This window comes from Corapipo altera, unplaced genomic scaffold (assembly GCF_003945725.1).
Source record: "Corapipo altera isolate COAL_440 unplaced genomic scaffold, ASM394572v1 1, whole genome shotgun sequence".
In the NCBI taxonomy this organism is placed as follows: Eukaryota; Metazoa; Chordata; class Aves; order Passeriformes; family Pipridae; genus Corapipo; species Corapipo altera.
The window spans coordinates 8,377,613-8,401,236 of record NW_020884873.1 but is presented as its reverse complement, the minus strand read 5'-3'; the positions used below and the strand labels follow the sequence as shown (position 1 = coordinate 8,401,236).

Sequence of the window (23,624 nt, the reverse complement as noted above, 5' to 3'; positions counted from 1 at the left end):
AAACACACAGCAGTTTTACACCTAGCAGTGAGACCACCACAGGGTGGACACTTGTGTTTCCTTATCCTTAGGCTGATGACCCTACCAAAAGTTTCTGTTCTGTTCCCTTTTCTGTCCTATCCTGCAGCAGTGAAAGAGGGAACAGGTGCACAAGGGGCAGCACTGTTTGGAGAAACAAGAGAAAAGGCTGATCAGCAAAAAACACATCCCATATTCTCTTAATAAAGTTCCTTAGCACGTAAGTTACGTTGGTAGTCCAGAATTTGTTTCTTACGTATGTGGCAGCAGTCTGTGAGTAAACAGGTCTATACCACAATTTCAGTTAAAATCCACTTCCTGTGCCCTTGGTGGGAAGCTTTGGCAGTAGAAATCCCTTTTCTGAAGCCAGTAAAAGGTCAATTGCTGATCTGAACAGAAGCCAAGTTGCAACCTGACTTGTAAACTAAGATGCTTACAACTTCCAGAAGGCAGCAAGACAGAGCTTTGAAAGAAACAAGAAGTACAGCTGAATAAAAGATTGAATTATTCTCCTCAGTAAATATTGATTTTTTTTCTGTAGTCAGAACCATACTTTAAATACTATGATTATTTTGTTTCTTTTTTTTAACATTCTAATAGTTATATTAAAATGTTATTTCTTTTACCAGGTTGAAAATTATCACTGAATCCTTTTTCCTTGTCAAAAGGTGGGATCATGAGCTTTCTTTAAAATGATTTTGTTCTGGAATATTTATGATTAAACCTGTACCTAATTATGACTTTATAGTCCTAGTGAAATTAGTTAGGAGGCACTCAAATGAGTACAGACTAATCTCTACCATCATACTATTGTCTTGAGAACATCATATATGAATAAGCTTCTAGACTATTAAACGGTTTGAACTTCCTATGTGATAGTTCGGTTGCTATGCAGTTTATCCTCAACTGTTTTTAACCTTCTTAGAATTTTGTGTCCTTAAGTACTTTGCCTGCCTGACTCTTGCACAGCTTAGTTTTGCATTGAATGTCCTGACTTTCTCATAACAGTGATTTGTGGAACTGAACTTATTAACTATCTGGCATTGATCACTGGGCTGCTAATCTCAGGAGAGAGTCAACTGCTGTTCCCAACTATAAATGCTGCACAGAAAACCTGGATCAAGGTCTTCATCTGATAGCAGCTGATATCTCTATTATATGTAATAAAGTTCTGATTAGCCAGGAGGTAACACTTGATGAACATGTAGCAGGGCAGTCAATGACAGAACATTATGACAACTCACAGGAAGAGTATTTAGAATATTATTTAAATGCAAAAGAAAAGCTTATTTTTCATTACTCAACAGATTTCTTTCTGTCTGTCCTATTAATGGCAAGTCTCTGTTCTGCTTTCTTGAAAGCTTTTTTCCACCTTGCCTTGGATACAAAAGGATTATGTAATGGGAATAATGGAGAATAAGGAAGTGGAAAGGTGCAGCACAAACTCAGCAAAGTCCAATAAAATAGAGATAGAGAGCATGAAGTTTGGATCTGCTTAGAATTTATTGTTGGAATGACTGCATAGCAGAAAGGGCACTACAGCATTAATTTGTAGTTCAGGTGTAATTCTTAGCCAGGAGAGTAGAAAGTTTACATTCCCGCTATGTTACCTAAGTATGGAGCGATAACACTGGAATCATGGGAGATTTAAAAGAAAAAAACCTGCGAATCATACATGTTAGATGTCTTTTTCTTTTTTTTTTCTTATCAGATACCAAAGTGTCCGTGATGTATAAGACAATAGAAACTCAGAAAAGATTTCTGGGCTGTGGAAAGCTAAAAAAAAAAGAAAAAAAGAAAAAAAAAAGTCTATGAATGGAGAGTGAATGTGGGCATCCAAGCTTAAAATACCAGCAGGGCATAAAAATGGCTTGTTCTGCTGACACCTGCAGTAGCAGATCGATTTTCTAGCACCCATTTACCCACAGCTCCTTAGGGCAACTGGACCCAAAAGAGAGGCAATGCCTAAATCCTGGTGACTCACAGATTGACAGACGTGGGACAAGACAGAGAATCATACCTGAAGGGTATAATGAAATGCATCCCAAACCAGCACACTCCTCAGTGGTTTCTTACTCCTTAGTAAGACCCCAGGTAGTGTGGGGAGAGGCTCAAAAACTCAACTTCTGTGTCACTGTGAGCAACTCTGACCAGGCTGTCTGGGTACAGTGTCCCAGTGCCTGAGGGCTTGCAGGCTGCTCATACACATCCTGCCACTGGAGGTACTGGTGCCTCACTGTGAGAGACTGAAATGTCTTTTGCTTTAACTAAATCCATCATTCTTTTCTTCAAGGTGTTGCATTGAGCTGCATTGTTAGCGTTGTCTTACAGCACAGTTTTTCTACAGGACAGTTTGAAAAATCTTAATTTCAGGAGTCTATAAAAGATGAAAATCAGTGTTTCTAGGCCTGGGTTTATCCACTCCTGACCCAGAGTTGTCAAAGAGTTCCCCTGGATCATAGCCTCTAGAGCACTGGAAGAGGATCGGGTCAGGGAATACTTGGCAAATGGCACACCCCTTTGCCCCTGATGGGATGAGCAGACAGTGGTCGAGCACGAGATTTGGACAAGATGACCTGTAGAAGTCCCTTGCAACCTTGAGCACACTGTGATTCAGTAATCTAATTGAAACATGGGAGGTGAAACAAAATGGTGACCCTCTGTCTGAAATGGGGAGGGACTTTCTGTTTGATGTACTTTTGGGTAGATTGAATAGGGCAACAGATGAGACACAGAACAACATGCAAACATGGGAGAGAGGATGTTTTGCAAAACTGCTGAGGAGAAGTCAACAGACAGCATGTCTGTTGAAGGGGAGGGATTTCCAGGGGTAGTAGGGCAATGGGGCGGTGGATGACAGGAAGGAACAAGACTTTTCCAGGAGCTGGGTTTTGGGCATCTGTCTCTTCTGGTTTTGTATCAGAGGTGTCTATAGGAATATAATACTTCTTTGTTTGACTGTTAGGTAGTGAAATATTAGCCATGCTAATTATGACTATGGTACAGATTTTATAGAATATGAATCTCCCTGTTTTCACTCACTCTGATCCTAGATGAAAAGTTAAACACGGTGTTGTAAATTATCCACAGGGGATGACAGGATGGTGCAGATGAGGAAAATTAAGTGACCATGGAGCAATGAATTGACATCAGGATCAGACTGGATCATTGCTCTTCTTGATTTCCCGGTGTCACCCCTTCTTAACCTAATCTTTTTATACTGGCACAGCGTGAGAAAAGTCAGATAGGCAATTCTAATTTCTGTTTGGTCTGAAGATTGTCTTGGCAATCTGACACAATGGACGTGGCATGGAAAATATAAAAGAAAGAAATATGAAACACAGAAGACCCTACAAGAATAGGATGAGGAAAGAAAGGGGCTAAGAAAGAATGGAAAATCAGTGCTACAATGAGTATGAAACAGATGTAGGTCCCCCAAAATAGGGATGCAAAAAACGGATGACGGTAAACTGGTGAAGAAAACAAGCACATCAAGAAATAATCATCACATGAGAGGTTACAAGAGTATGTCAGAGTGTTTTGCACAGCATGGTGAACAGCAAGGTAAGAAGTGGGTTGGAGAAGAGACATGTATGGCATAGGCAGCAAGTCCTTTCTGTCAGGCATCATTTCTGCATTATTTTATGTCTCCTCAAGTAGAATACTGAGAGGGGAAGAAGATGTTTCAATCCTGACTGGGGCTCTTGTATGCCATCATCATAATAAGACTTAACAATCTTAATAACAGTCATTACAGTTGTTTTGTTCCATCAAACACTAAGATTTCTGGGCTTTAGGAGAGCCTGAAAATTCATAATGAAAATGCAAGCTCTGTGTGCTTTAGTTCAACTTTATTTGATTGAGAACTGACACCCTGTACAGGCTCTCACTGTTCCTAAATTATTATGGAAGAAATAAAATAAAAAAGTCTAACTTCTCTGCATGAACAGGAATGAAAGCTTAGCATGTCTCAGGTGGTTTTGCAAGCATTCACTGTGCTACTGCTGCAGAATGTGTCCCTGCATTGTGATCACTGCTGACTGACCAGCAGCTAATTTAACAACCATTTTCTTTTTCCTAAAGGAAATCAGAAGACTATTCACATAGGTCAGAATTCTATGAATTCAGATTCTCTAAGTGTGCCTCATAACAAATAAAGAGTGATTTATTTCTACTTGGAAAAGGGAATTTAGTAATTGCAAGGGACATACCTGAGTGTCCCCTGACCAATAACAAATGGTACATGTGACAAAGGTGTCTGTGATGGGTGCCACAGTAAGAAATAACATTTCTTTTGTCTTTCACCTTAAATATTAAGACAAATCCTGGTACCTTAAAAATATTTAAATTAAGGAAAAACAGACTGAGTTCCATGCAGCAAAGTAGTACCTCTTACAAACCCCTGAAGTAAATGGATATGTTTTTCCAAAACAACTGTGTCACTGAAAAGCTCTTGTCACTAAAAAGTTACAAAAAGCTCCTCAAAATCTTCAAACCACCAGTCCACAGATGCTAGGCAAGAGAAGTGGACTTCACAGCTTGCACAAAAGGAAAGAGGTCAAGACTTTGCCAGACCCAGGAATCTCAAAACTGTCTTTCTTAGACAATGTAAAAAGGCTGAAGCTTGTAGTTTTGTCAAGAATGCTTTTTTTTCCCTCAGAAAATGCCAACTTTCCTTCTGTCCCTGTTACTGACTGGCTCTGTGATGTGGGGGAACCCACTGAACTTTTTGGTACCACAGCCAACCTCACTGCAAAATAAAGGCCCTTAGAGCACTGTCTTCTTTAGGATTGTGAGGCTCAATTTGTTAGGGTGTGTACACAAACCTCAGCTTGACAGAGTAAAGGTTTGTTTATTAATTATAATCTATATTTGTTGACTAGTGATTTGTGTATTTAATTGGGAACAAAGTCAGCTCTCTAATATGAATGTAGGAAGGGTAGAGAAAATATTATTTCCCACTCAGGTGGGATTCCAAGACACTTATTTTTAGGTCCAGAAGTACTTGACTAGGGCTAGGAGAGTGATACACAGCTGCCCAGCCTCATGCTACAATAAGGCTTCCACAAAAAGAAGACAGCCTTGTACTCCTCCTTAAGAGAGTTGAGACAAATATGGAGGGTCTTGAAGAACTCTACAAGCAGAAGGGTGACTGAGGGAAGTGTGATGAGATGCAGAGAGCAACTGGAAGGAGAGATACTTCTCTGAAGTAAAGAAACATTAAAATGCCCCAATAACCTAAAATATACTCTAAGTAAATATATACCTATAATATTTATATATAATAGGATATATATATATATATATGTATATATATGATCAGATGTACAACAACTTTGCAAAAGAGGACTTTTCATTGTGGTCAACTCATTGACCACAAGGAGATAATGTGCCCTTGCAGAAATGGTGGGCAACAACATTGCCAGCAGTTCAAGGGGAGTGATCTTTCTCCTCTACTTAGGGTTGGTGCAACCACATCTGGAGTGCTGAGAGCAGTACTGGGCTCATCAGCACAAGAGGGACATAATTATGCTGGTGTGAGTGCTGTCAAGGGCCACAAAAGTGATTAAGGGACTGAAACACCTCTTGTATAAGGAGAAGTTGAGATAGATGGGAACATTCAGCCTGGAGAAGAGAAACCTCAGGGGATATAAATATCTGACTAAGGGGATTAAAGAAGGCAGAGTTGGACTTTTCTCACTGGTGCCCTGGGAAAGGACAGGGTAGAACGGGCACAAACTAAAACAGAGAAAATTGTTTTAAACATTATAGCTACTCTTTTTTTACTGTGAAGGTAGTTGCATGCTGGGGCGGGTTGCCGGAGATTTTGTGGAGTCTCCACTGCTGGAGATTTTCAAAACTCAACTGTGTAGTAAGGGAGAAGGACTAGAAAACTCCCAAACTAGAGGTACATTTACACCTCAGCAATTCTGTGGTTCTGTGATTCTGTAATCAAAGAAAGTCTTCTGTCGCCATGAGACAAAATAACTGAGCTGATAGGTAAAGAAATGGCATGCTGAAGAAAATCAGCAATTTTTAAAAAACCAACATGTTCTTTCTGCACTTGATTTGCATTCAGTTGAACTAAGGCATTAAAGAGTTGTCAAAAGAAAATATTCCTTAGTAGTTCATTGCAGGAAAACATCAAGAACAAATTTACACACATCTATCCAATATCCTGCTAATCTATGTTCGTTAACCTTCAAAACAGTATTTAATGAGCTTGGCTTTTATCTAGACCTCTGGATTTCACTTTGAGAGAAAAAGTTTATTCTGCTTGGTGTATTTGTTGACTGTTTGGAATGAAAAATGCAAGAAGCCTCTGAAACATTTTGGTGAAGAGCTTAAACTCCTGTGAGTGTCTCAGATTCAAGTTTTAGGCTATATCACAAAAGAATACTTCATCTGAATCAAACCAAGCTCTGTTCTGTGTGTTATATGTTTTATACTCAGTATCATCCTTATACAAGATTTTGGCCAGGCACAGTACACTCCAGTTCCTGCCTAGCACTCCTGTGATTTCAGTGGGATGGTGAGCAAATGGAAGCAAGCAAACTGAAGAGTGATCTCTGTAGTTATCCAGGTGTAAATAGTCATCCAAGTGTCCCCTGACTCAGAAGTATCGAGGAGGAGGTCCTGGGCTCCACAGAGCTCATGGTCATAAGAGTGGGCAGCCATTTGGCAACCTGACTATAAACAACCTGACTATAAACAACTGAAACAACTTGTTCAGATTTGCAGTGGACAGACTTGCAGGAGATCAAAACGTCAGCAAAAGAGCAAGAGATAGAAGCAATTAATCAACAAGATGAAAGGTAAGGAAAGGTAGAGTGAGGGCTAAATGAAGTACATTTTCCCTTCATTTTTGGTTCTGTTTTGTTTTGCATTTTTGGAGACAGACTAATCTCATTATTTCTTGTAAAGACATCATCAATGAATACAGCATTAGTAGGCAGAACCATAGCTTGGAATCGAGACTTATACTGAGAGGCGGATTGGGTTGGGACCCCTTAGTTTGATTTCTGCTATTCTTACTGACAAATCTTCCTATTACAAGGTTTCTACTTCTTTCATTGCATGTTTTAATGGATAAACAAGGACATAGAGAGTAGATAATGCTCTCTGCCTGGAGTTTGAGCAATCTTAGAAGTCTCTAGAGGGAATTTAAATATTTGGTGTTTTCCAGTATGTCTATTCTTCTTAATAAATTGGTACTAGGCAACCAGCTCAAATGCCAAATGCATGGTCGGCAACACTGTGTAATTTTGAAAGCATTCTCAAGTTCTCTTTTGTTGTCATTAAATTAGCTTTCTCTAAAATGAAACTTGCAAATCATTTGGGAAGATTCCCTTTCTGGGCCCTGCCAGGAATCAGTTGTATGGATAAGATCACGTGAACTTTGATTTATTCAAGCCGTTCTAGAGCTCTCATGTTCACCTTGTTGTACTCAAAACATACCTGAGAGTATCCTATACATTCTTAATACATTATACTATTAAAATTGGTTTTAGTGATTGCAGAGAAGTTTCTACATTATGTGGGGCAAATAATAATTCAAAGTTGAAATAAATAAAAAACCTAGGGCAGCTGTCATGTTTTAAATCTTTGTGCGTATCCCAGGAGTTCAGGAAGCAGCTTTTCTTTCTCTGTTGTGGTGATTCTGGCAGGCAGTGTCTTGCTTGCCCCATCCTTGACAGACTGATTCATGGACTAGAGAAGATCTTAAGGTTGTGAACTGTGAAGAATATGAACAGAATACGACCATCAGTTTCACAGAGCTGTAGACAGAACAGTGTCATGCCTACCACTAAAATCCTGCATGTGTACATAGGGCACTTTGAACCTTTTTTAGGGACTGTGCGTGCAGTCACACACCATGCATGCAGGAAATAAAAAAGGAAGATGTCACGCAGGATGTGACAGTGAGGGCCTCTGGTGAGTAAGCATAAAGATCAATAGAATGGGCATAAAGCCAAATATCACTCTAAATAGTGTACAGTATGGACACATCCACTCTGAACTGAGGGGAGGAGACGGGAACTTAGCAAGGGCGACTCCTTGGTCCACAACCATTCATTTCTCCTTGGGGCCAGAAGGAACATACCATGCATCAGGGAAGGATAATGCAGAGGAATTATCAACAGCAATTCTCAAGCCTCAGATGATGGAGCAGTGTCTCCTGTAAACCCTGTTATCAGAGGCACATTCAGCAGACCTATTAGATGAAAATGCGTCTCCAACAAATGACCCAGTACACTTGGATATGACTTTTTCCACATGGAACAGCTTGAGAAGGACTCAATAAAGCAGAAGGTAATGGCCACTTTTGGACCATGGGCAGGGCCCAGGGGTAAACAAACTGTTTCTCAAAGAACAGTGCCAGTTCATTGTATTAAGCATAAATGTGATTTTATGCAGCTTAAACTTAGCAGCTCAAAAATGGATTTATGTCCCTTTAACCTTTGTTTGTATGTGACTGACATTTAAAATGAGAAGTTCTCCAGGACTATATTTGCATCCCTAGTTTATATTCTGCTTGTTTTTAAAGATGTGTTGATCGTACATGAAGCATCAAGATCCTGATATGCAGATGTTACAAAATAAGTCTAATTACTGTGACGAAATATTATAGTTTTGTATGTCAGTTAAACTAAGCACTTCATGCTTGCTTTAGTAAACAGCGTACAATTTGTAGGATTTCTCAAATCTCGTTATTGAATAACTGATCGTTCAAATAACAAAGCAGCAGGGAATTACACAGTATAATGACCTTCTTCCAGTTAATGAGTATTGTTTTTTGTTAAAAAATAGTGTTGGTTTCAGTTATTTCATGGCTCTGTTCTTTGGCCTTCTACATCAAATAAGAAATGTTCAATTAATTGAAAAGTAGGGACAATTCTGAAAACAAGATACAAGGCTAATGAATAAGAGGACATACTTTTACTTAGATACTAATGCAAGTTTTAACTACAAATAAGCCTAAATGCATTCATATGTTCAAACACAGGCACACAGCACACAAATATGTACTTTCACTGGGTTAGCATTTTTGGAGTCTTTTTTTCTTAAGGGTGTTGTGCATGTAAGGTTTTTATGTCCAACTATTTGAGATTTTCCAGTCATAACCCATTGCCTCCTGTCCCTGAAACCAGCTAAGTTTGACAGATGAGGTCAAATTAATAATTGTGGTATGTTTTGTGCAGAAGTCTGTACTGAAAAAATAGTAACACAAGGAAGTGTTTAAGAGATGGAACTGGATGTGACACTTAGGGATATGGATTAAAGGTGACTATGGTGGTGCTGGATTGACAGTTGATCTAGATGATCTTGAAGGTGTCTTCCAACCTTGATTATTCTGTGATTCTGCAATAAGTGACTTTCATTTTTCTTGTATCATTAAGTAGTGGCTGGGAACTGCAGTAAAAGAGAGCATCTCTCCTCTTGAATAAAGTAAAAAATGTACCACGTAAAAAAAAAAGCCAATTTACTGCACATTAAACTCCCTTTTCTGATGTGCAGCATGTAGGAAACCTTGGCTCAGAGGAAGTGTACTGAAAGCTCTCTCTGTTTACACAATGCTAAGTCTTTGTGTTTTCCATCTCAGTCCCACCGGCAGTTTCAATAGGCAAAGGCTCACAGTCAGGTACAGAAGTTAAAAAAGGTGAGACCTCAGGAGCGACCAATACGTTCAAAAAAAACCACTGTAGCTGGGAAAAAACCAGTTTCAGTTGTGGTCAGAAAGAGGTTGACAGAAATTTATTTGTGGTGTCAGAAGACAGGGAGCCAGAGTGGAGGGTAAAAAGAAGTTGGAAAAGAATTCAAATTCTCAAGGACAGGTAAGAGCCAAGAGGATGGAAGACAACATCCTCTACAAAGACAGCATAAAAGATCATCTAAAGTACTTTTCATGCTGTTGAAATGGGTTTTTTTCCAGTTCTAGCAAAACAAACAAATGTAATTGGGTGTGACTAATTACATGTTACTTTAACAAATATGCTTCAATTCACTGTAGTTCTTCTCATCGCAATATCTGCAAAGCCACTGAAGTTTGGGAATACTTGCTGCTTAAAATTCTACACTGGGTGCTAAATTAATGAAATGAAGATATTTTATAAATTCTTGCAGCTATTAGAGAAATTTAATTATTCAAAAATATTACTGAAACTGAGAGAATGTGCTGTACAAACACTGGGGCACCGGGGAAATTAAATCATTTTGCTGAGTGTACATAACGTATCACTCTGCTGCTTCCAAATTGCCTCAGAGCAATCAGTGAAATGACTGATTTTGCAATGAACAATGGATTTAAGCAGACCTATTGGGTCCTCTAGTGATGTCCCTTGCTGATACAGGTAAACATATCAAGAGTATTTTCACATATATACCAAATTCTCACTTAAAATCAGTTAGATTCCACTGTAGGAAAAATATTTCAGAACATCTGCACTCTGAGTATTTGAATCTGCCAATAAAACTGTATTTGTAGTTACTTAGCTTCTATTTTCTCCAGACCAATATTAATTAACATAAATTAGTCTTCTCCGTCTCTTGTGTTTAGCCCATGCAGTTTTAGAAACTTACTCAGCTGACTAAATCAAAGGTTAATTAAATTAAATCTAATTAAAACTTAAAGGTTTTCTATTCCTTCAAATTGTTGAACAGTATTTTTTTGAACAATGAATTAATCTGTTTTGGTTCCTTCTTTATTTTTTTGGAGAATCTGAACTCCAAAATACAATTTGCTGGTGCCTCATATGAGTGTCAAGACTTAACCCCTTGACAGGATATCTACTGTCAGATTGACAGAAATACCTTCTTTTTTCCATCCCCCATCACAGCAGAAGTTATAGAGAGATAGAACATTCAGAACCATCATCTGATCCACCGATGTCTACAAATTTTTGAACACCTCTGTATTTTGTATCTGGTAACTCTTCTGTTTTAATTATTAATTTCTCAGTGGAGGTTTTTTCATTTTCCAGTGCAAAATTTCATCCTATTTCTCTAATTACTGTCTTTAAGGCATCTAATCAACAAAATGAATGGGCTCTGCAAAAATACTGACTTTTAAAGTCCATGAGAGCTTTAATAGGTGTGTGCAAATTAAGATCTAAGGGAAATCCATTTGATCTGTCAGCCTTTGCTGTGCAATTCTGTGCAATGTGCTCTGGGGTGGCCCTGCTCGAGCAGGGAGGTTGGACCAGATAATCCCACTGTGGGGCCTTCCAACCTGACCCATTCTGTGATTCTGTAATTCCCCCTGACTGCTTCATATCTTTAGCAAATGCCATTAGTATACTTCTTTTCTTTAACAGTTACTCTAATTAAAGAAAAAATTTCCGGGATTGTAATAAACCTTCCTTCTAGCACAGTACTTCCCATTTCAATGCAATATAAATATCTTCCCTTCAACCTTTTTTTTGCTTGCTTTGCTACTCATGTAATAATCCTCATGATCTCTAGTTTCACTAACAATTTTCTGTGACCTTCTATTAGGTGTATGCTGAATGGTAAGATCTGCTGTATTTCTCTTGATTAGAAAATATACACTGTTGAAACAGTGAGATATCAGACTAGCCAGGAATTACGTGGTATTGCTGCTTTTCAGCTCATTTGCTTCCATATCTTTTCTTGTTTTTTCTTTGCAGTCTGTTGATTGCTGACCCCTGGTTTCAAAACCTTAGCAAAGAATGTGTCAAGAAAGATGTAGTCCCTGGGTTAATGAAAGGTTAATTCGCAGTTACAGGGAATGTAAGCATCCTCTTGGGATAAGAGACATAAGAAACCTCCCTTGATAAAGCATCTCCAAATAATAATTTTAATTTTTATTAATAATAATTTTAATAATAATTTTAATACCTTTTACAGAGGGTTTTTTTACAGAAATTAATATAATACTGTACACTAGAAAGTAGATTCACACCATCCCTCAGATTTTAACATACTGTTTCTGGAGGCAGCTAAATTACCCACTAAATACACATGTAGCTGTAGAATTCCTGAAAAGGTTATTTTATTCTGCAATGAGCAAGAACTCAGGTTTTAAGCAATAACACACCTACAGAGGCTCAAAAACAAGATGCTTTTTTTTTTTTGCCTGATGTCCACTTGTGTGACGTAGTCATAAAAATTCCTGACTCATTAATTCTAGGTCATTATACATTGCATAACTTGTGTTTTTAAGTGTTTTGCTTAACTGCTTCTCATTCTTCATCATTAATCATATGAGAAGATTTAATACAATCCAAAGGTCTATAATTTTATTGTGGTATGGGACCTTTCAAAGGAATCAGAGAAGCAAGGTCCAATGAATCACAGTGAGGTTTAGGTAGTGAGCCTAACCTCCTTTGGAAATCCCATCTTTGACGAGATCAGTACAATTAAGAAGTCTTTTTGACAGATCAGTGGGAAGAGCTATACCACATATCCTTGGGGCTCACTGCTCCACAGGGAGAGTACGTGACTATACTATTACCCCTCCCTGAGGGCACAATCAGCCTCTGTGCATTAAAGATACAGACTACAGGACGCTGTGCTCAGTCTCAGAAGAGTCAGTTGACATTTTCTTTAAAATTCTTGGTGCACTGATCCTGGGCTTTTAAGGACTCAATATAAAAAGATCTGGCTTAATTTAAAGCTAAAAAATATCTATTTGCCTTTCATTATACCATTTCAGGATGTACCATTTAGCAGTAATGGACAATCATATTCTGAAATTCTTCAATAATTTGTTTTAGATAGTATATATCTGTACCTCCACACTCTTACTTGCACATTTATAGAACCTATTGTCTGTAAGGCTGAAATAATAAATTAACTTAATAAAAAAGGCAATAAGTAGCTGTCTTGTTTATGATGTGATTATCAGGAGGGATATATTTTATATAAATAGCATTGCTGGGAATATTTTTGTACTAATGGAAGATGTCTCATAACTTAATTTTCATTTCATAATTTAATTCTTCCCCATCCAACATCCTTAAAACTATTATAGATAACTTTGTATGTTATGCAATACTTTCATACTGAAAAATATCAAAGAAACACATCACTTCTTTTTCTAAAGTGTTTTATTTGAGGAAAAAATAGAAGTTCTGAAAATTTAATTTTCTAACTAATTTTATTTTCTTTTCAATATCAGGGGTTTATTGATATGTTCTTTCCTATGATATTTTAGTATGCTTAAGATATTTATAGATAAACTAAGTAGGTAATTTTTAAAACAGTAACACTTAGACACATTAACTGTATGCCAAAAAATAGACTGTTGAAGCGTATACTTGAGGAAAAAACAATAACCAAAATTGTGCCAAATGGCCTAAGACAATGCAGAAAATATTTTGTACATTGTGGAAAAAATTTATTATTGAAATTTATGTTTGTCTTGGCAGATTAAAAGTGTATACATGCATTTGGTAATATTTTGGTAATAAACTTTGTGGACTAACTAAGATCGAAATTCAGACTCAGAAAGCGTGTATATTTGTTCTCCCTCCATGAAACTGTTGAGACTGAAAAATTATATACTAATAGGTAAAACACATGGCTAGTAAGGACAGAATAAAAACACACAGTAGAAGATAAGAAATGGGAGATAAAGTAGTTCTGGTCGGAAAGTAATTTCAGACCTGGTTTTTGGTATGGTTTTTCTGGCTCCAGCGACAAAATGAAGGGAAGCCTCATAGAGTAAGAGCAACCTTGAATCCTTCATGTATATCATCAAATAATTGCTTGTTAAATTCCCATCTGTAACTTCTAGACAATCTCTCTGCTTCTGATGGGTTGCACTGGTTGTCACTGGAAATACAACTCAAAGGAAACCTAAGTGCAGAATGCTATCTACACACTAGTTTAGACTATAATGTTTTTATTAGTCATTATGATGTCTGAGGAAGACAAGCCCCAGTTACATTTTTAGATTTGGTATCCAGATAGATCTCTGGCCAGGCAGAGTTCTTCTGTAACCTGGAGATTTGATCCCAAAATATACGAAATTTCATTACACTAAAGTGCTTCTTTTTCAGAAATAACTGCATTTTAAACTCTGCATCACTATAAATTGTTCTTTATAAATTATATTATATGATATTTTATTCAGCATTCAATCTCTTCAATGTTCTCCCACAGACTTTTTTCATAGATTATGACATAAATGAAGCACATTTACTGAGTAGGCCTTAACATTATAAACTTGGATTCTGTTTTATCTTTCTTTGGAATGTGGCAGGTGTAAGGTCAAGCCAGAGGGAGTCTACACTAGAATTTTAGTTCAGATCAGCTGTGACTGCTTTTGAATTTCTTCTCCTGGTCATCCCCGTTTTCTGCACTTTAGTTGCCATCACAGAGTTTTGGAGTGCATGACCTGGCTTCTTTTCAGGTGAACCCACAATCTCATGAGATAATCTCATTCTTTTCAGATGAAACTGAACTAGAAGATGGTCACCAAATGTTGGTGGGCCACAGGTTGAGAGTGCCATAAATCAAGGCCTCAGGACCAGACTGGAGCCCTCCTTTTGGCACTTCTCCACCAAAATCATGTGTGGTGTGTTCACTGCACCCTCAGCACCGATGTTTTCATCTCTAAGATCTGCTTCTTTTGAATCATGGTGATTTGTAATGTGGATATAACCTCTTTTGTGAATGTAACCTTTATACTGAAGTTATTGCAGTTCATGTGCTGGCCAGTTACAGACCGACTTATAGTACAAAGGAGGACACTGTGATAACCACTTGTAATAGATTTTGTTATAGCAGTTCATTTTATCTTAAATGTTTCCATTTCCATCTCAGTCACTCTGAAGGATGTTACAGATTTGATCTATTTTATATATATACTTATGATTGGTTGTCTTCTCAGAATCTTGAAAAATACTTTTCTCTACTTCTTTCTCTAAAAAATCAGTTTTCTTTTTTCATCTGCTGGAAGTAGGGTGCACAATGCATTTCTTTTTATTTCCTCTTTTTATTGTACCAGTGTCATCATTCATGGTTTTGTAAGTTGATCTTTACTTTCTCTTCTGCATCTGGGATTAAAATTTACAAGATATTTTGAGATCTGCAAGACTTAAATTAAGTCTAAGAGACTAAGCTCAGAATTCCTGCTTTGATATAACTTATTCTCATCTAAGAATAACAGTCATTTGGGAAAAATTACACATTGAACTGCTTCAGGTTTCAATTTTTTTTCCTTGGAACATAAATCAGTGTGTTTCAATTGTCCTATTTTCAGTATATTTGAGTAACGTTGAATATTTGAGATTGATAATGCGTATTATACACAGGATCAATGATAACTTGTCATGTAACATTAGGGTTGGTATAGACATGTGACACGTTTGTTGCTCTTTTGAAGCAAGAACTTTATTCAAAGGAAACAGTTCTCACTATAACAGAGTCAGAACAGAGGAAAAACACCAGCACTGCCTGCAGCCAAGGCACAAGATTGAAAGGTGCAGTACCCCATTTATTCTAAAAAGTGAACTCCAAACCAAAAATCTCATTCCAGACTCTTAGGCTGTCTCCTTTCCTATTGAGCTACCTAGTAACAATAAAGGAGAGAGAAATACAAGATAAAGAGTGGATATGGGTTTAAAGTACTGTTCCTATTAGCCTGAATTCTTACAGATGTTTTAGGATTGTGAAAGATGAATGCAATATTTCTTTAATGTCAGGTGAAATACAAATGGATTTTATATAAAAAGTAGAGATGTAGGATAGAAGTAGGGAGCATGGCACCAAAAATCTCACACTGCCTTACTACAGCAGAAAAATTGTTTATTCCCTATGGTTACCATATAATCACTGAAAAATGAGAATACTGGTATACATCCACAATCCTAATATTTGCAGAGGATTAATATAGCACTTTTGTGACAAACGTATCTTCAAACAAAATAATGCCCTGTCCTCAAAATGCATTGTAAGGCTTCAAATACTGGAGAAAGTTTTCTTCTAATAGTTCAAAAGAAAGGAGCAAAACAATTATCCCCCAGGAGAAAATAAGTGTTGACACAGTCACCCTTTCAGGATAAGACCACTCAACAGCCACTGCTCTGACTGATGTCTGCATAGATTTAAATGAGCAAGCATTGCACTCACGTGGGCATTGTCTGTAGTGTTTTCATAACAGTGTGGAGTTCAGTGTAGTCAAGAAAAACTAAGTAAGCGGAGCTTCTGCATAATCCATACCGAGCTCTCTGCTACCACAGTTAGCTGCTATCTGTAAAAATCAACAAATCTAAAGCTATGTAGATGTAGGTGATGAAAGATCAGAGCCTTTTACCAGAACAGAAGTATGCAAATGTTGCACTTAGTAATCATGAGGAAAAATGCCTTGAAAACTGCAGATAGAAAAAGGAGATATTCAGAGTTTTATTCTGTTTGCCACAATGCCAAAGCATTATTAATTGCAACAAATAACTAAAGTTTGTGAATATTTGCATTTATAAAGGTTTTTTAAAGTAATTATGGAAGTTAACATAAGCTTGAGCAACTGCTTTTTGTGAATAACAGACTCATTTAGTTATTTTTGTTGCACTTACGATCTCTGACCATATTTCTTCTACATTCTTTTACAGAAAATAATTTCTTCAATGTAATTTTCATCAAGGATTTAGCATAATGTTAAAATAATAACATTTTATTGTAATAACCCTTCATCAATCACTATTTATCTATGTTGTCATTGCCAGTCTGCTCTATAAAATTTGAAGTTCATCTATGAATACAAACCTTAAAAAGCAGACATGAATGATCTATTCTAAGGCTTTCCACTGAGCAGATAAAATTTGCTCAGATATAAGGGAAAAGCAGGTATGTTATTTGTTATTCTAAAGATTAAGAGTTTTCTGTGAGTGATGCATTAAAGGCAATACTCTCAAGTACAAAAAAAAACCCAAACAAACAACACTTCTCACCCCATAAAAAAAAAAAATAACAAAACAAATAACAACAAAAAGAAAAGAGAAGGAAAAATATAATAATAAAAAGAAAATCTTAACACTCACCCCCAAAAAAAAACCAAAAAAGGAAACCCAACTCATAATGTCTTCTCAACCTTTCTTTCAAAGTGGAATAACAGTGAATAGTACCAAAGTATCATAAAGTTTCTTATGAGTTCATAATTCAGCAGGTACTTTTAGTGTCATATTTGTGGGTTGTTATCCCTTTTCCCCTATCAGATGCCACTTGAGAATGTAGATAAATTGCTCAAACATGGCTCAAAGAGTTCTGTTTCTGCTGCTCCTCTGAGAACATTTGGTTGATTTTTGTTGTTCTACTTGGGTTTTGTTTGTCTGTTTAACACTAGTGAAAAAAAAACAAAAACACAACAGGAAGCTGCAATGTTGATAGTGAAAAGTATGTTCTGCCTGCTGTGTTCCCTCAATACCTCAGGCAGAGCAGCCTCTCATCTGCTGGCTCTGGCCAGAAGCAGAGCATGGAGTGGGACATTTTGGGGGAATACAGGGGTAATCAGTTAATTTTTTAATACAGCTTGTGAATTACCCTTTTTTTCACCTGTCAGTATTGCAAGTCATGAACAGGGGTCAGCTTTTAACTTCCTCTTAGATGACATCGTGTTAATATGTGTTCTCATCTGAAGATGGCATTTTTCATCATGAAACAGTTTTCTATTTAACCATTTTTTCAGACTCTCAAATATATCTCAAAGGAGATTTCCTTGAAAAACTTTTAAATTAAAAGGGCTCCTTTAACAGATTGCTTTGTAAAATGTTGAAATATGTTAAATTCTTTATGTTAAAACTTTATGGTGTCTCAATAATTTTACATTGCTTCTCACGAAAGGTTAAGATTATACATTTCTATTTTTGCTGGTGAAATAGATGTTTAGTAACTGGAATATGATTTTACTAGTTTATTTTGACTTTGAAATCATGATGGGAAAAGAATAAACGCCATCTTTTTAAAAAGAAAGATGATGCAAAATTAAAATTTTGATAATCTCAAATGGGTGCTCAGAGATAAATGTCTTTGGAAAGCCCTTTTTCAGGGAGGACAAAAGTATTTGAAATGATAAGTTTGATGGATTTAATCGAAACATGATCTCATCAAAATCTAATCCCTTTTATATTCTCATTTTTAAATTCAGTATCCTTGGTGCCTATACCCATCAGAATATACTTTAATTAGGTCTCGACTGAGTGGCTATAGAAAGTCTGTCTACCAACTCTGTCTTGATTCATTTATGGGTAAGAAAGAAGGTGTCTTTTCAGTCAAAAATAGAAACCTTCCCTCTTGCATCAACAATATTGGACTCTTAGAGGGATGTAGAAGCATTAGCTAAGTAGGTTTTTTATTTAATTTAATTTTTAAATGTCCTTGTATCTCTGAATGATCTTTGAAATACAATGGGGAAAAAAGTAGTAAATGATTAAGGAATCTCTTGCTGTGATGTTTCTAATTTGGGTGGAGCCAAGGTGAACTGCACATCACATGAAAACTCTCATGTACTGTAGTCTGATGATAATGCTGAAAACTGAAGTGTTGAACAGACTGTTTTGAACAATTTAATCTGAACAAAACCTCCAGAGATTTTGTCGGTTCCTCAAAGCAGTTTACATCATATGGGTTTAAAAATAAAAAGCCAAAACAACATGTTTTGAGGGATATCAATAAATTCATGCTGTCAAGAATTTATAGTTTTTCCTGTATGGCCACAATTTTATCGCAGAAAATGTATAGTGCCATTTGTAATAGATGGGACTTTATTAGATGAAAAATTGACCCTTTCAGAGGAAGCTAGTGTCCTTCACTGGTTTTATAATACAAACATAAGTCTTGGAAATAATATTTGGACCAACAGTGCATGATAGGAAAAGGGGTAGTGAGAACCCTGGAGAGATGCAAGCTACTGGAAGTAAATGCAAGTGGAAAATTAAAACATTTTTGAGAATGTTTCCATGAAAAGCGTTTTCTTTCTCAGTAAAAAATTCAGATATCCCTTGGCCAAATTATTAAAAGTAGGATAATTTCTTCGCTATAATGTTCACATATCTGACCTATTAAAAAATCTAAGATATTTTCCATTTCTAATTGGTAGGTAGAAGGCTTACAATTGGTTTCTTTTCAACAAAATGTCTGGACAAGTCCAAAAGGTTAGGGAAACAACAAGAAAGCTGAAAAAAAGCAATTTGAGGAAGTTATGATGTCTTGAGCTAGAAAGCAATAGATTTGTCTGAAATCTGAACAAACTTGCAAAGGGCTTTACATCAAACCTGGATGTTTGTGAGATCTGAGACACATGGAGAGAACTTTTGTACTTCTGTTTCCCTTGGGAAGTAGGAATGATATGGTCTAACTGAGAACTAAGATACCTCAGTCAACGAATTAACAGTACCCAGATCCTACCATTAAATACACAAGATGAACATGATGTCAGCATTTGCTTTTCTGCATAGATTCCAGAAATAAAACACTTCTGATATGAGGTCTTAGTATTTGGAAAGAAAGGATGTCTTCTAGCGCAGTGTTTATATAGTGTAAGCTTACAATAACATTTTAAAAGGTGAAATATTTGCACTTGAACCCATAAGTGAAGAACTTATGTACCTGAATACTATGCATGGCATATTGGAAGGAGACTCTACAGACAAGGTTTATATTGCTTACTTTCAGTGGCATATGTCACTCTACAAAATGGAAAAGTGATAACAAAAAGGAAATATCCCATATAATATGAAATATGGTTAGAACATTGAACAGTGAATGCTCCTATTAAACTCTGCAGAAACTATATCATAAGGACTTTATAAACTAACAGAATGTTACTTTGGACAAGAAGCTTAAATCTAAAGCTAAACACAGGAAAATCTCAGCCTCAGTCTCATGCTTCCTTAGAGCCCTCAAGCTTGTAATCAAGAGTAATCAAATACATACACCTTAAAAATAGCAGCAAGGCTTGTTCCCTTGATTCATATTCCCTGGTTCAAATAATACCTTCCCTCAGGTAGTTCAGGGGGCAACAACCAAGGCAGTCCAGTTTAATTGACTTTGTGACTCTTTCACAAACACTAATGTAGATTCAGGGCTAACTAAAAAGCAGTGAACACGGACTGCAGTCCTTTCCACAGGACATAATATATTCATAGGTGGTTGTTTGTTTTCACTCTGTTGTAGGAATGCACATATGAAACTTGCATTCCCTTGGCAAATCTGATTTAAACTGGCAAAAGAATTCCAAATTTATTGCAAACAACAGATACGTGTGCCTGCAGACACCAAGAATAGGAAATGAGACTGAAAAAGAACAAATGAAAACCTATAATAACAGTGTAACTTTAATATAAGCTGGAAATCTCTCTTTGGTTGGTGTCATTCATGACAAGGTTGTAGGATTGGGGTTTTTTTCTGATTCTTTAACGTGACTATGAAAACAATCCCCAGAAGAAGTGGTTTAGCTTTTTGCTCTTGTCGGTCATTTCCTGATACCACCTTTTATTCCTCCTCCTGAAGTGAATAAAAGCTGTAACCCCTCTTATCAGTCAGAGGAGCCTCATCTCGTAACCTCCGCAAATCTCGGATTGAGATTTGGCTAACAACTCTTCAGCATTTTGCCTTTGATCTCTGCTAAATAGATTAGATTACAAGTAACACTTTGTGGTTTAACAGCTGTTTCCTCTACTCTGTTCTTCCTCTGTAAGGTATACTAGCACTGCCTGCCTTATACAGGACTTGTATTAAATGCATATCAAGATTTTTTCAATATTTAGAGATTTTATTTCTTGCTTATTTGTGGTCCAGAACTCTTGGTAACCCAGGTCTTAGTAATTAAATCTACTCTTCAGCTGGCATTATTACAGTAATACCACTGGCACTGGTTGTTTGGAGAGCAAATTTATACAGAAATGGGATATTTTCATTACAGTGTCTTGATTCAGTTTTGACCAGAGCTCATATTAATGTTTTCCCAAAACACTGGGAAACTGTTTTCTCATAAAACTGGGTGATAGACAGTAGATCCCTAATGTTGTACTTAGTTGTGCAGCATGTAAATAGCAAGCAAGGTTCACCAGTCCTTAGACGTTTTCATAGCAAAGGTTGTTATTACACGTATCTCTTCTGACTATGGGGGATAGATCTCAGCCACAACTAAGTATATTTCATGTTTTTCTTTATTATTTTTAACTTCTTCCCTGCATAGCCAAATTGCTGCTGCTTCCAGGGCTCTGTAGCACACTGGTATGGCTGTCAGGTGCTGCTTTTGGCATAATTCCTTCATAAGTCATGTCCAACACTTCCATTTTGTGGCCAGCTGGCACAAGGAAATAACTTTTAGTTTTTCATGCTTTCATTACTGCACCTTGATGCTACACATAAAATCCTGTTAGCTGCCTTCTTAACAAATGTTTTATTATTATTACTTAAATTCCTGCAGAAAACAGTCATTCTCAGAGTTAACTTGAGTTTTCTGTGCTAGTAAAGCACAATTTAGTCTTTGGGGTTTTTTTGCCTGGAAAGTGCATAAAGTATCTTACCTATAATAAAGCTTTTGCTTATTTCTTAAATCTTCCTTAGCTGTCACAGGAGGACCATCAGGAAAAAACACCCTGCAGGTCCAGAACTGCACTGTCCTTACAGTTCTTTACACAGCTACAAGCAGAACTGTACAAATTCAATGGACTGTTGTTTTTTTTCTGATAACTGACAGCAAATATACCACTGCCAATGCTAAAATCAAGACCATAGTCTTAAATCTGGTGTGCAGGTTTGGACTGAGATAGAGTTAATTTTCTTCACAGTAGTTAGTATGTGCTCCATTTTAGATTAGTGCTGAAAATGGTATTGATAACACAGGGATGTTTTGGTTACTGCTGAGCAGAGTTTGCATAAAATCGACTTCTTTTCTGCCTCTCACACCACCCAACCAGTGAGGAGACTGGAGGTGCACAAGAAGTTGGAAGGGGACCCAGCCAGGACAGCTGACCCTCATTGACCAAGGAGATATTCCATACCACATGGCATCATGCTCAGCATCAAAACCAGTGGGAAGAAGAAGTAGGGGATGTTTGGAGTGACTGTGTTTGTTTTCCCAAGTCACCATTGCATGTGCCAGAGCCCTGCTTTCCCGGGGATGGTTGAACACCTGCCACCAATGGGAAGTTATGAATTAATTCCTTGAATTAATTCCATGCTTTATTTGCATGTATTGCTCTTGTTTATTTATTAAAATGTCTTTACCTCAACCCACTAGTTTTCTTACTTTTACTCCTCCTATGCTCTTCACCTTCCCACTGGAGGGGAGTGAGCGAGTGCCTGTGCGGGGCTGAGTTGCCAGTTGGGGTTAAAGTGTGACACTTGTCTGCTGCCAAAATCTTCATTTGTGGTTTCTACATTTTAACTGTGCTATATGACTGTACTTGTGAGTACTACTGAAAGCATATTTATGAAATGTAGTTATACCCTCTTCCTTCGGGTTTCCCAAGAACTGCTTAAAGCTTCTGTTTTACCCAGCTTTTCACAGTCTTACAAAAAAAACTGCTGGAAAGATTCCACTGCCATCTTTGCAAATAGCAACCATCATTTTCCCCCTTTTTCTTCCTCCATTGTTCTCTGAAACTCAGAAAGGTTCCATGGTTTCTCTGCTTTTCAGAGCTGGATAGGCAGTTTGGGCATGTTCTCTTCAGGAGCCCTTCTGTCTCCTGCTGGTAGGAGCTTTCATGCTTCCTGCTGGCAGGTGTAGGACAAGATCAGTTCAGGAAACTTCATGTCCTCGCCTCTTTTCTGATGTAATTTTTCATTTGAGAACTAGATATGGGTACACTTCTGATTAGAACTTTACAATGATTTAATGCTATTCTTGAGTCCTAACACTTCCAGTTGCCCTAGGGAATACACCCAAATGGATTGAAATTCATTGAATCATTCCCTGATTTTGCAGTTCATTCAGCTGAAATTCAGGGGCTTGGCTGCTTGCTGCTCTGCTGCACACATAACAGGGACTTAGCTCTACATTCACCACTTCTGTGCCAAGTCCAGTTCTTTGTTTTCTCTCTGAAATACTTGGCATGGTCAATCTTCAGTTTAAAGTGATAGACTCAGCTCATGCCCACCACAGTGTGGAGGGGTGAGATAATTGGTTTTCCATTATCATCTAAGAGGTGTTTGCATGTTGTAGTTGTTAAGGAAACTGCTCTGCATGCTATCTTGTTTGATGTTTGCGAAAAAAAAGCACCATATTTTTTTAATCTGAATATAAAATATTATTTTTTGCTTACATCCTCAAAACTAGACGTAGGTGGTCTCATGCTTATTTCCATTTTCAGTATTTGGTGTTTGGTATCCTTACAGAAGATGTCCACAACCAGAATTTACCATATAATAGTTTATTACAGTTATAAAAAAAAGTGTGAGTAGAGTCCATGGGCTCAAATTTACTCCTCTCAGCTTCTTCATTGTACTCCTCATTTTATAACCCTTAAAAGTATATATATTCCTTGCCTTCCCTTTGTGTGTATAGAAAATTGTAGCATAACAGTCTATTATACAAAACACATCCAACTATCTACCTTGAATGTTGCCTAAGAAGTCTTCTGAGTAAGACATGGTTTTGTTATCTCCAGAGAGGCATTTCAGTCACTGCTTCAGCC

The 23,624-nt window shown here is 37.1% G+C and overlaps 1 long non-coding RNA gene across 1 annotated transcript in view; it reads left to right on the top strand.

Annotated features, from left to right (window-relative positions):
• Positions 1 to 444: 444 nt before the first annotated feature.
• Positions 445 to 23,624, top strand: part of LOC113959592 — a 28,217-nt gene continuing 5,037 nt past the window's right edge. Inside the window, exons 1-3 of the long non-coding RNA XR_003531866.1 lie at positions 445 to 534; positions 648 to 686; positions 14,436 to 14,624. This is a non-coding gene — a long non-coding RNA (uncharacterized LOC113959592). The remainder of the gene's footprint in view (positions 535 to 647; positions 687 to 14,435; positions 14,625 to 23,624) is intronic.